This window comes from Panthera leo, chromosome B2 (assembly GCF_018350215.1).
Source record: "Panthera leo isolate Ple1 chromosome B2, P.leo_Ple1_pat1.1, whole genome shotgun sequence".
Lineage (NCBI taxonomy): Eukaryota > Metazoa > Chordata > Mammalia > Carnivora > Felidae > Panthera > Panthera leo.
In genome coordinates this window covers 32105464-32115513 of record NC_056683.1, presented here as the reverse complement: position 1 = coordinate 32115513, position 10050 = coordinate 32105464, and the positions used below count along the sequence as shown (strand labels likewise).

General features: G+C 40.1%; 1 pseudogene; it reads right to left on the bottom strand.

Moving 5' to 3' along the window:
- Nucleotides 1-2063: 2063 nt before the first annotated feature.
- LOC122220666 lies at nucleotides 2064-2592 on the bottom strand (annotated as a pseudogene).
- Nucleotides 2593-10050: the final 7458 nt, after the last annotated feature.

Sequence of the window (10050 nt, the reverse complement as noted above, 5' to 3'; positions counted from 1 at the left end):
AAAGGGGCAGAAAGAATATTTGAAGAATTAATGTCTGACCCCCTCAAATTTGAAAAAAGACATGACTCTGCATATCCAAGAAGCTCAACAAGCTTTAAGTAGGATAAACTCAAAGAGATCCACATTGAGACAAACAGTCAAACTGCTGAAAGTCAAAGATAAGTAAAAAATTTTGAAAGCAGGAAGAGAGAGGTGAATCATAATGTTCAAGGGATGATCAACAACTATTAATAGCTGATTTGGGGGGCACCTATGTGGCTCAGTCAGTTAAGCATCTGACTCTGGATTTTAGCTCAGGTCATGATCTCATGGTTCATAAGATCAAGCCCCAAGTCAGGTTCCTCGCTGACAGTGTGCTCCCCTCCCCCCTTTCTTTTCCTCTCTCCCCCCCCTCCCCTACTTGCGCTCTCTCAAAGTAAAGAATAAACTTAAAAAAAAAATTTTAATGTTTATTTTTTTTTTTTGAGAGAGAGAGAGCATGAGGAGGGGAGGGGCAGAGAGAGGAAGACACAGAATCAGAAACAGACTTCAGGCTCTGAGCCATCAGCACAGAGCCCAACACAGGACCCGAACCCACAAACCATGAGATCATGGCCTAAGCCGAAGTTGGATGCTTAACTGACTGAGCCACCCAGGCATCCCATGAATGAACTTAAAAAAAAAAAATAGCAGACTTTTAATCAGAAACCATTGAGGACAGAGGCAGTGGGATGACATAATTAAAGTGCTGGGAGAAAACCTGTCAACCCAAGAATTCTATATCCAACAAAATGAATCCTTCAAGAATATAGAAGAAATTAAGACATTCCCAGATAAAAGCTGATGGAGTTTGGGGCGCCCCATTTTGCATATGTTAGTTTCTGAAATATGACACTGAAAGCACAGGCAACAAAAGACAAAAAATAGATAAATTGGACTTCATCAAAATGTAAAGCTTTTGTGCATCAGACACTATCAAGAGCATGAAAACGTGACCCATAGAGTGGTAGAAAATACTTGCAAAAAAATGGGAGAAAATATTTGCTAAATATATATATATAAAGGGTCTAGTATCCAGAATATGTAAAGAACTCTGACAACTCAACAACCAAAAGACAAACAACACAACTTAAAAAATGGCCAAAGTGCTGGTGGAAATGTAAAATGGTGCAACTATTGTGGAAAACAGAACAGCAGTCCCTCAAGAAATTAAAAATAGAATTACCTTATGATCCAGCAATTCCACTTCTGGGTATACAGTCAAAAGAATTGAGGGGCACCCGGTGGCTCAGTCAGTGGAGCATCTGACTCTTGATTTTGGTTCACGTCATGATCTCACTGTGCGCTCCAGCCCCACATCAGGCTCCAAGCTGACATTGCAGAGGCTACTTGGGATTCTCTCTCTCCCCCATCTCTGTCCTTCCCTGGCTTGCGTGCACGCACATGCCTGTGCACACGCATGCATGCGCTCTCTCTCCCTTTCTCTCTCTCTCAAAATGAATAAAAACTTTAAAAAAAAAGAATTGAAAACAAGGGCTCAAACAGATCTTTGTACACCAATGTTCCTCATAGCATTATTCACAATGGCCAAAAGGTGGAAACAACCCAAATGTTTATCAATGCATGATTGGATATACAAAATATAGCATATACATACAATGAAATATTATTCAGACATAAAAATGTATGAAATACCAATACATTCAACAACATGCTAAGTGAAATAGGCCAGACACAAAAAGCTATATGTTGTATGATTCCAAAATGTGCAGTATTTAGACTGGGCAAATCCATAGAGACAGAAAGCAGATTGAAGGGGCTGCATAGATGAGAAAATGGAGAGTAACTACTTAATGGGTAGAGAGTTTCTGTTTGGGGTGATGAGAAAAATTCCTGGAGCTAGATAGTGCTGATGCTTTCACCTCTCAACACACTTTATCACTTCCAATATACACGTTTCCCTGGTTTTTTTTCCCCAGCATCTTAGATGTACTTCCTACCACTACATTACTTTAAAACAGTTAAAATGGTAAGTGTTATGTGTATTTTTTTCAATTTTGCTTATTTTCTGGGTAATAATAGTGTCAAAAACCTTTCTCTTCATCAAATGTTTGATCCTCTTGAAAAGTTTTTGGTCTTTGAGCTTGAATATGGAGCTTTACTGCATCAAAAATACAATTTTCTTAGCGTCGGACTTCGGCTCAGGTCACGCTCTCACAGTTCGTGAGTTCGAGCCCCGCGTCGGGCTCTGGGCTGACCGCTCAGAGCTTGGAGCCTGCTTCACATTCTGTGTCTCCCTCTCTCTCTGCCCCTTCCCTGCTCATGCTCTGTCTCTCTCTGTCTCAAAAATAAACATTAAAAAAAAATTTTTAAAAAATACAATTTTCTTGTAGTGCTTTGGTAAGTTCTTCCGAAGAAAACCGAATCCAATCCATGCCTCTGTGAAATCCAGTCTGTTTGTCAAAGGGTACAGTACACTTTCATACGTGGCCAGAATGTGCAGTGTTCTCTCAGCTCTCTCGAGGCCGCTGTCTAGGGAATTTTTCTGCAAAAGCCACAGCGGGCTAGTACTCGCTGCGTCTCCACAGCACCCCTCACTACTGAAGCCATCATCTTTTTTTTTTTTTTATTTTTACATTTTTTTAATGTTTTTATTTATTTTTGAGACAGGCAGAGACAGAGCATGAACAGGGAGGGTCAGAGAGAGGGAGACACAGAATCTGAAACAGGCTCCAGGCTGTGAGCTGTCAGCACAGAGCCCGACGTGGGGCTCGAACTCACGGACCGTGAGATCATGACCTGAGCCGAAGCCGGCCGCCCAACCGACTGAGCCACCCAGGCACCCCAGCCATCATCTTTAGTATGTGCATTTTACAACAATAAAATTTTTATAGAAATTAGTAAAGACTACCAGAGGCCTGGGTGGCTCAGTCTTGAGTGTCAGACTCTTGACTTCAGCTCAGGTCATGATCTCGGGGTTCGTGGGTTTGGTCCCCACGTCAGGCTCTGTGCTGGCAGTGTGGAGCCTACGTGGGGTTCTCTCTCCCTCTCTCTCTTCCCCTCCCCTGCTCATGCACGCACTCCCCCTCTCTCAAAATAAATAAATAAACTAAAAAAAAATCAGTAAAGATGAAAAAATGTAGAACTATATAATATTCATAGATTGGAAGATTCAATATTATAAACATACCAGTTCTTCCTAAATTGACCAACAGATTCAAGGTAGTCACAAGCAAAACCCCAGCAGGTGTTTTGTGAAAAGCGTCAAATTGAATCTCAAATGTACGGAATTACAAAGGGCAAAGGCTAGCACATACAATCTTGGAGTAAAAGAGCAAAGTTAGAGACCCTATACTAATAGACATCAAGACTTACGATAAGGATATTATCATCTTTAAGACAGTGTGGCATTGGTGCAGGGACAGTTACCTGTTTTCTGTATCAATTCCCCACATTAGAAAATGAAAATGACCACAGTGGGGCGCCTGGGTGGCTCAGTCGGTTAAGCGTCTGACTTCGGCTCAGGTCATGATCTCAGGGTTTGTGAGTTTGAGCCCCGCATCAGGCTCTGTGCTGACCGCTCGGAGCCTGGAGCCTGCCTCAGATTCTGTGTCTCCTTCTCCCTCTGACCCTCCCCTGCTCATGCTCTGTCTCTGTCTCTCAAAAATAAATAAACATTAAAAAAAATTAAAAAGAAAAAAAAGATTAAGAAAAAGAAAATGACCACAGTGGAAAAACTGTCAAGAAAGCAGGTGAACCTAAGAGACTAGGGAAACATGTATATTGGAAGTGATAAAGTGTATTAAGAGGTGAAAGCATAAAAAGATATATGCATGGCATGCACTTGTTTCCTTTTCTTAAGATTTTTTAAAAAAGTTTATTTATTGAGTCCAACGTGGGCTTGAAGTCATAAACCATGAGATCATGCCCTGAGCTGAAATCAGTCAGATGTTTAACTGACTGAGCCATCCAGGCGCTAAGATTTTATTTTTAATCTCCACACCCAACGTGGGGCTCTAACTCACAATTCCAAGATCAAGAGTCCCACGTTTCACCAACCGAGCCAGCCGAGCGCCCCCATGCACATGTTTCCACTTACTGTGAATACCTTATTTCCTGTGTGAGAGAAAACGACAAATTATTAAAGCGTTGTTCATTCTGGAGAGCTTTACCGTGTGTCTTCTAAGAAACACATTCAGCTGGAAGGAATAATGCTGGAAGGAACTAAGTTGGAGGAAGAGCAGTGTTATGGACTGAATTCCATTCGCCCCCATTCGTAAGTTGAAGCCCTAATGCTCAGTGTGACTGTATTTGAAGATAAGGTCTTCAAAGAGGTAATTAAGGTTAAATTAGGTCATAAGAGTGAAGCTCTAACCCAATATGACTGGTGTCCTTATAAAAATAGAGACACCAGGAGTGCCTGTACACAAAGAAAGACCACGTGAGGAAACCAATGAGAATGGTAGCAGAGACTGCAAGCCAAGGAGAAAGGCCTCAGGAAAAACCAAACCTGCTGCCATCTTGATCTTGACCTTCCTGTCTCCAGAACTGTGAGAAAATAAACACCTGTCATTTAAGACACACGCCCTGTGGTATTTTGTAATGACAGCCCTAGCACGTTAATACAAGGAGCCACTAATACTTGACGAGAAGTCTTTGAAGGAAACTTTATTTATTTATTTATTTATTTTAAAAGTTTTTATTTAAGTAATCTCTACACCCCACATGGGGCTTGAACTCACGATCCCGAGAGCAAGAGTCACATGCTCTTCCCGCTGAGTCAGCCAGTTGCCCCTAAAGGAAATCTTAGATCATGTAGACAGAATGATCACTGTTGCTTATAAGAGATCATGATCATGACAAGAGCAGAAAAATCACATTCAAAACGCAATTTCCAGCACAGTGTAGGGTAATCAGAAGCTGCATAACACAGGCAAAGGGAATGTAACACTTGCCCATTAAAAATGGGCAAGTTTCTTGTCGTGCTTTGTCAATACTTTCAGAGGACGATCCACAACCATCCACAACCATCCACTTTTGAAGACTCATTGCCAAGGAAATGAGCAGCTTCCACCAGCTTCTTGGATCCAGACATGGATGAAGCTCAGACATTTACTGTTTCACTCCTTCTGAAGTCCATTCTTTTTCAGCTTCATCCACCACTAAACAGCAACAGTGACTACAACCTCCTTATTTCCTTCTCATCTCCAACCTCACTCAGGAGACCCTGCGATTTCAGTAAGCATGTTTTATTTTATTTTTTAATTTTTTAAATATTTATTTATTTTTGAGAGAGAGAGACAGAGTATGAGAGGGGGAGGGGTAGAGAGAGACAGAGGGAGACACAGAATCTGAGGCAGGCTCCAGGCCCTGAGCTGCCAGCACAGAGCCTGACACAGGGGCAGGGCTCGAACCCACATAGCGCGAGATCAGGACCTGAGCCAAAGTCGGAGGTTTAACCGACTGAGCCACCCAGGCGCCCCAGTAACCATGTTTTAAAACTTGCCTTGCTTATTTCACTCTTGGCCGAGTGTTGTTTGCCTCCATTATGTGTCTTTAACATATCATTTCACTGTTCATTTACATTATAGTATGTATTTGTTGAAGTTAAAAGGAAAATGTTGGTATCCTATGTTACTGCACAAATAAACTCATTAATGAGTTAATTAAGTGTTAAACAAGTAGCTGGTGTTTACATTAAGCAGAAAAACCTGGTTGACTGTTATATATATATTTTTAGAGTGTTTCAAGCACTGAGGGAAATTGGTTGAGGTTCTAAATGTCCTGGAAATACTTTCTTTTTTTCTTTTTTAATTTAAAATAATGACATACATATTGAGGAGGGCACCTTTTGGGATGAGCACTGGGTGTTGTATGGAAACCAATTCGACAATAAATTTCATGAAAAAAATAAATAAATAAAATAAAATAATGACATACAGGCTCCCACTACCTAAAAATTCACTATCCAACATGTTTTTAAGAATGGATTCCTAAAAATTCTCTGAGGGATGTCTGAACTAGAATAAAAGTTACTAGGATGAATAAAGTCATATAGTTATCATACTGCTGTATAGTTAATGCTGCATTTCACTAGAAGACACCCATGATTGGGGCGCCTGGGTGGCTCAGTTGGTTAAGTGTCCAACTATTGGTTTCGGCTCAGGTCATGATCTCACAGTTTGTGGGACTGAGCCCTGCATCGGGCTCCACGCTGAGCTCGGAACCTGCTTAAGATGCTCTCCCTTTCCTTCTTCCCCTCCCCCACTTGTACTCTCTCTCTCTTTCTCTCAAAATAAATAAACATTAAAAAAAAAAAGAAGACACCTATGATTAACCCTTAGTGATGCTGCGATTGAATGCCTAGATTAGAATTGCAACATATGATCACCCAATTTATAGTTAATGATTTCCCTCTTGAAACTAGGAAGTAATCTGCATGGTGTTACTTTGGCTCTATATGAATTTTTACAATAACTAATCATCTATTGGTTTTAATACCAATTGATAATCCTTGCCTGAGTCAATAGTTTTGTTGGAGTTTATGAAATTATGTTTTTGTAATTCTTTTATTTCGCTTACTTAACATTCCGTGAATGTTCTCTTCATTATCTAGAACTATTCGGTTATCCTAAAATAAATTTTTACTGGAAGAGCAAAACAAATGCTTAATATTTTCCCTTTAATTACCAACTTTCAAAGTAAGTTGTTGTTCTTTTTTGTTTGTTTGTTTATTTTTGAGAGAGAGACAGAGCGCAAGAGGGGGTTCAGAGAGAGAAGGAGACACAGAATCCAAAGCAGGCTCCAGGCTCTGAGCTGTCAGCACAGAGCCCCATGTGGGGCTTGAACGCACAAACCGTGAGATCATGACCTGAGCCAAAGTTGGACGCTTAACCGACTGAGCCACCCAGGTGCCCCAAGTTGTTGTTCTAATAGCTGCCTTAGGGGCACCTGGGTGGCTCAGTCGGTTAAGTGTCCAACTTTGACTCAGGTCATGATCTCCCGGTTTGTGCGTTCAAGCCCCACATCGGGCTCTGTGCTGACAGCTCAGAGCCTGGAGGCTGCTTTGAATTCTGTATCTCCCTCTCTCTCTGCCGTTTCCCTGCTCATGCTCTGGCTCTCTCTCTCAAAAATAAATAAACATTAAAAAAAAAAATAGCTGCCTTAAATGATAACAAATGAGCCTCCTTGACAACTCTCATTTTGGGTATTGTTATAAAACAATGAATTTTCATTGATTCAGTGTGTTCAATACAATTAGTATTTTTCTATGTTTATTTTTGAAAGAGAGAGACAGCCAGTGAGGAAGGGGCAGAGAGAGAGGGGGACAGATGACCCAAAGCCGGCTCTGCACTAACAGCAGTGAACCAGAGGCAGGGCTCCAGCTCACAAACCGTGAGATCATGACCTGAGCTGAAGTCAGACACCCAACCAACTGAGCCACCCAGGTGCCACAGCCGTTATTCTTTTAGTTGTTCACAATGTCATAACTTTGTTCAGTGGGGACACCTTCACATGGGCTCCTGTGTCCAGCTTTCTTGTTCTTAACACAAAAACATGTCCCAGGCACGCCTTGAAAAATGCCCGTTTTAGACCTGGAATCAGCAGTTTCCTAAAGAAACCATACTTTTGTTTTGTTTGTCTTATTTTTCACTGTTAGTCTTTAAAAATTTTTTTAATTGAAGAATAGTTGACATATAATATTGTATTCAAGTGTACAACATAGTGATTCAATATGTATATACAGTATGAAATGGTCACCACAATACGTCTATTCCCACCTGTCCCCATACAAAGCTGCTACACTAGTATTTACTATATTCCCCATGCTGTACAAGGCCACGCTTTGTTTGAATGGGGGATGGTATTAGAGATCATAACATGGGCACTAGGGCTGCTCATTGCTTCTAACCCATTTCCATGGACAGAAACAGAAAAATACATATTTCAAAACTCATGAATTCATACTGAGTTTTCATTTTTCACATTGGTATGTTTTCACTTCATTTCTTCGGTTACATATCTTTTCTCTTGTCCTAAGAATTCTGATTTCTTACATTAATATAATTACTTGTGTCCTTTAACCTATTTATAAGAAAATACTATATTTTCAAAATTCTATTGCTGGTAATACTACAATAGAACATCTGAGAAAAGTTTAAATTTTAAGACAGTTTAGGGGCACCTGGGTGGCTCAGCAGCCGACTTTTGCTTTCGCATCAGGTCATGATCTCATGGTTGTGAGATCGAGCCCCGCATGGGGTTCTGCACTGACATCCATCTCCACCCTGGGCATGGAGCCTGCTTAAGATTCTCTCCCTCTCCCTTTGCCCCTCTCCCCTGCTCGTACTCTCTCACTCTCTCTCTCAAAAAAAAAATATTTTTAAAGAGAATTTAATATTTAAGCGTTTAAAGTTTAAAAATAGGAGTGCCTGGCTGGTTCAGTCAATAGAGCATGCCTCTCTTAATCTCAGGGCTGTGAGTTCAAGCCCCACGCTGGGCGTGGAGCCTAGTTAAAATAATTTTTAAAAGTACATTAAAATATTTTAAAATAAATAAAGTTTAAAATTATAGCTGGAGGTTTTTTTGTCTTTAGAGTACATCCCCTTAAGGTTGTAGTCTTTAGAACTCATTCTCTCTGTGATTATGTTGCCAAGTTAATATGGTTTAATTCATTTATTCTCAAATTAAAAGAATTTCTAAAATCTCTTTTATTTTTTGATTACGTAGTGGAATTACATGATTCAAAGTACACGTAGAGGAGTCAAGTACATGTAGCCTTGTTTCTTTTTTTTTAATTTTTTTAATGTTTATTTATTTTTGATAGAGAGAGAGAGACAGAGCATGAACGGGGGAGGGGCAGAGAGAGGGAGACAGAATCTGAAGCAGGCTCCAGGCTCTGAGCTGTCAGCACAGAGCCACGATGCGAGGCTCGAACTCACAGATCGCAAGATCATGACCTGAGCGGAAGTCAGACAGTCAACCAAGTGAGCCACCCCGGCGCCCCCACGTAGCCATGTTTCTATCTTTACCTCAACTTCTTTCCCATATTTACTGTTTTCTTATTTATTCTAGTAGTGCTTCTCTTTGCAAATATAAGCAAATACACCTTTCTTATTTCCTCCCCACCCTCACTGTCTCATACAAAACATAGAATATTACACTTTGCTTTCTTTCATCCAACAAAATATACTGGAGATCTTTCTACATCAATACATTGAGCAATTGATGGTTTTAAGAGTCAAGCACAAAGTTTTATTAACTTGGACCAGCACATAAACCAGAATTGTGTTTGTAATATAAAATTTCTGATTAGACATCCTTAAAGTGTTTAGCAATTCCCCAATTTATTTCTCAATCTTTAAAAAAATAAAACTGGCTATAGGGGTGCCTGGGTGGTTGAGTTGGTTGAACGTCTGACTTTGGCTCAGGTCATGATTCATGGTTTTTGGGTTCAAGCCCCACGTAGGTCTCTGTGCTGACAGCTCAGAGCCTGGAGCCTGCTTTGGATTCTGTGTCTCCCTCTGTCTCTTCCCCTCCCTTGCTCGTACTCTGTGTGTGTGTCTCTCTCTCTCAAAAATAAATAAACATTTAAAAAAAAACATAAAAGTCTCTTAGAGAAGAAACTGAGGGTTGATGGAGGGAGGTGAGTGGGGGATGGGCTAGATGGGTGATAGTTAAAATAAAGAAGGCACTGTTGTGATGAACACTGGGTGTTGTATATAAGTGATGGACAACTGAATTCTACCCTTGAAACCAAAATTGCACTGTATGTTAAGTAACTAGAATTTAAATAAAAAAATTTTTTTAAAAAGAAAAAGGAAACAAATACAAAAACTATGATCCAAATAAGGTTCTCACATTATGATTGCTTAATAATATGTCTTTTAAAATCTTTTAGGGGGCACCTGGCTGGCTCATTTGGTGAAGTGTGTGACTCTTAATCTTGGGGTCATGAGTTTGAGCCCTTCATTCGGTGTAGAGATTACTAAAAAAATAAATGTAAAAAGCATAAACATTTTGTTTAAACATGAACTTGTTGCATTAAATTTTTTTAAGTTTATTTATTTT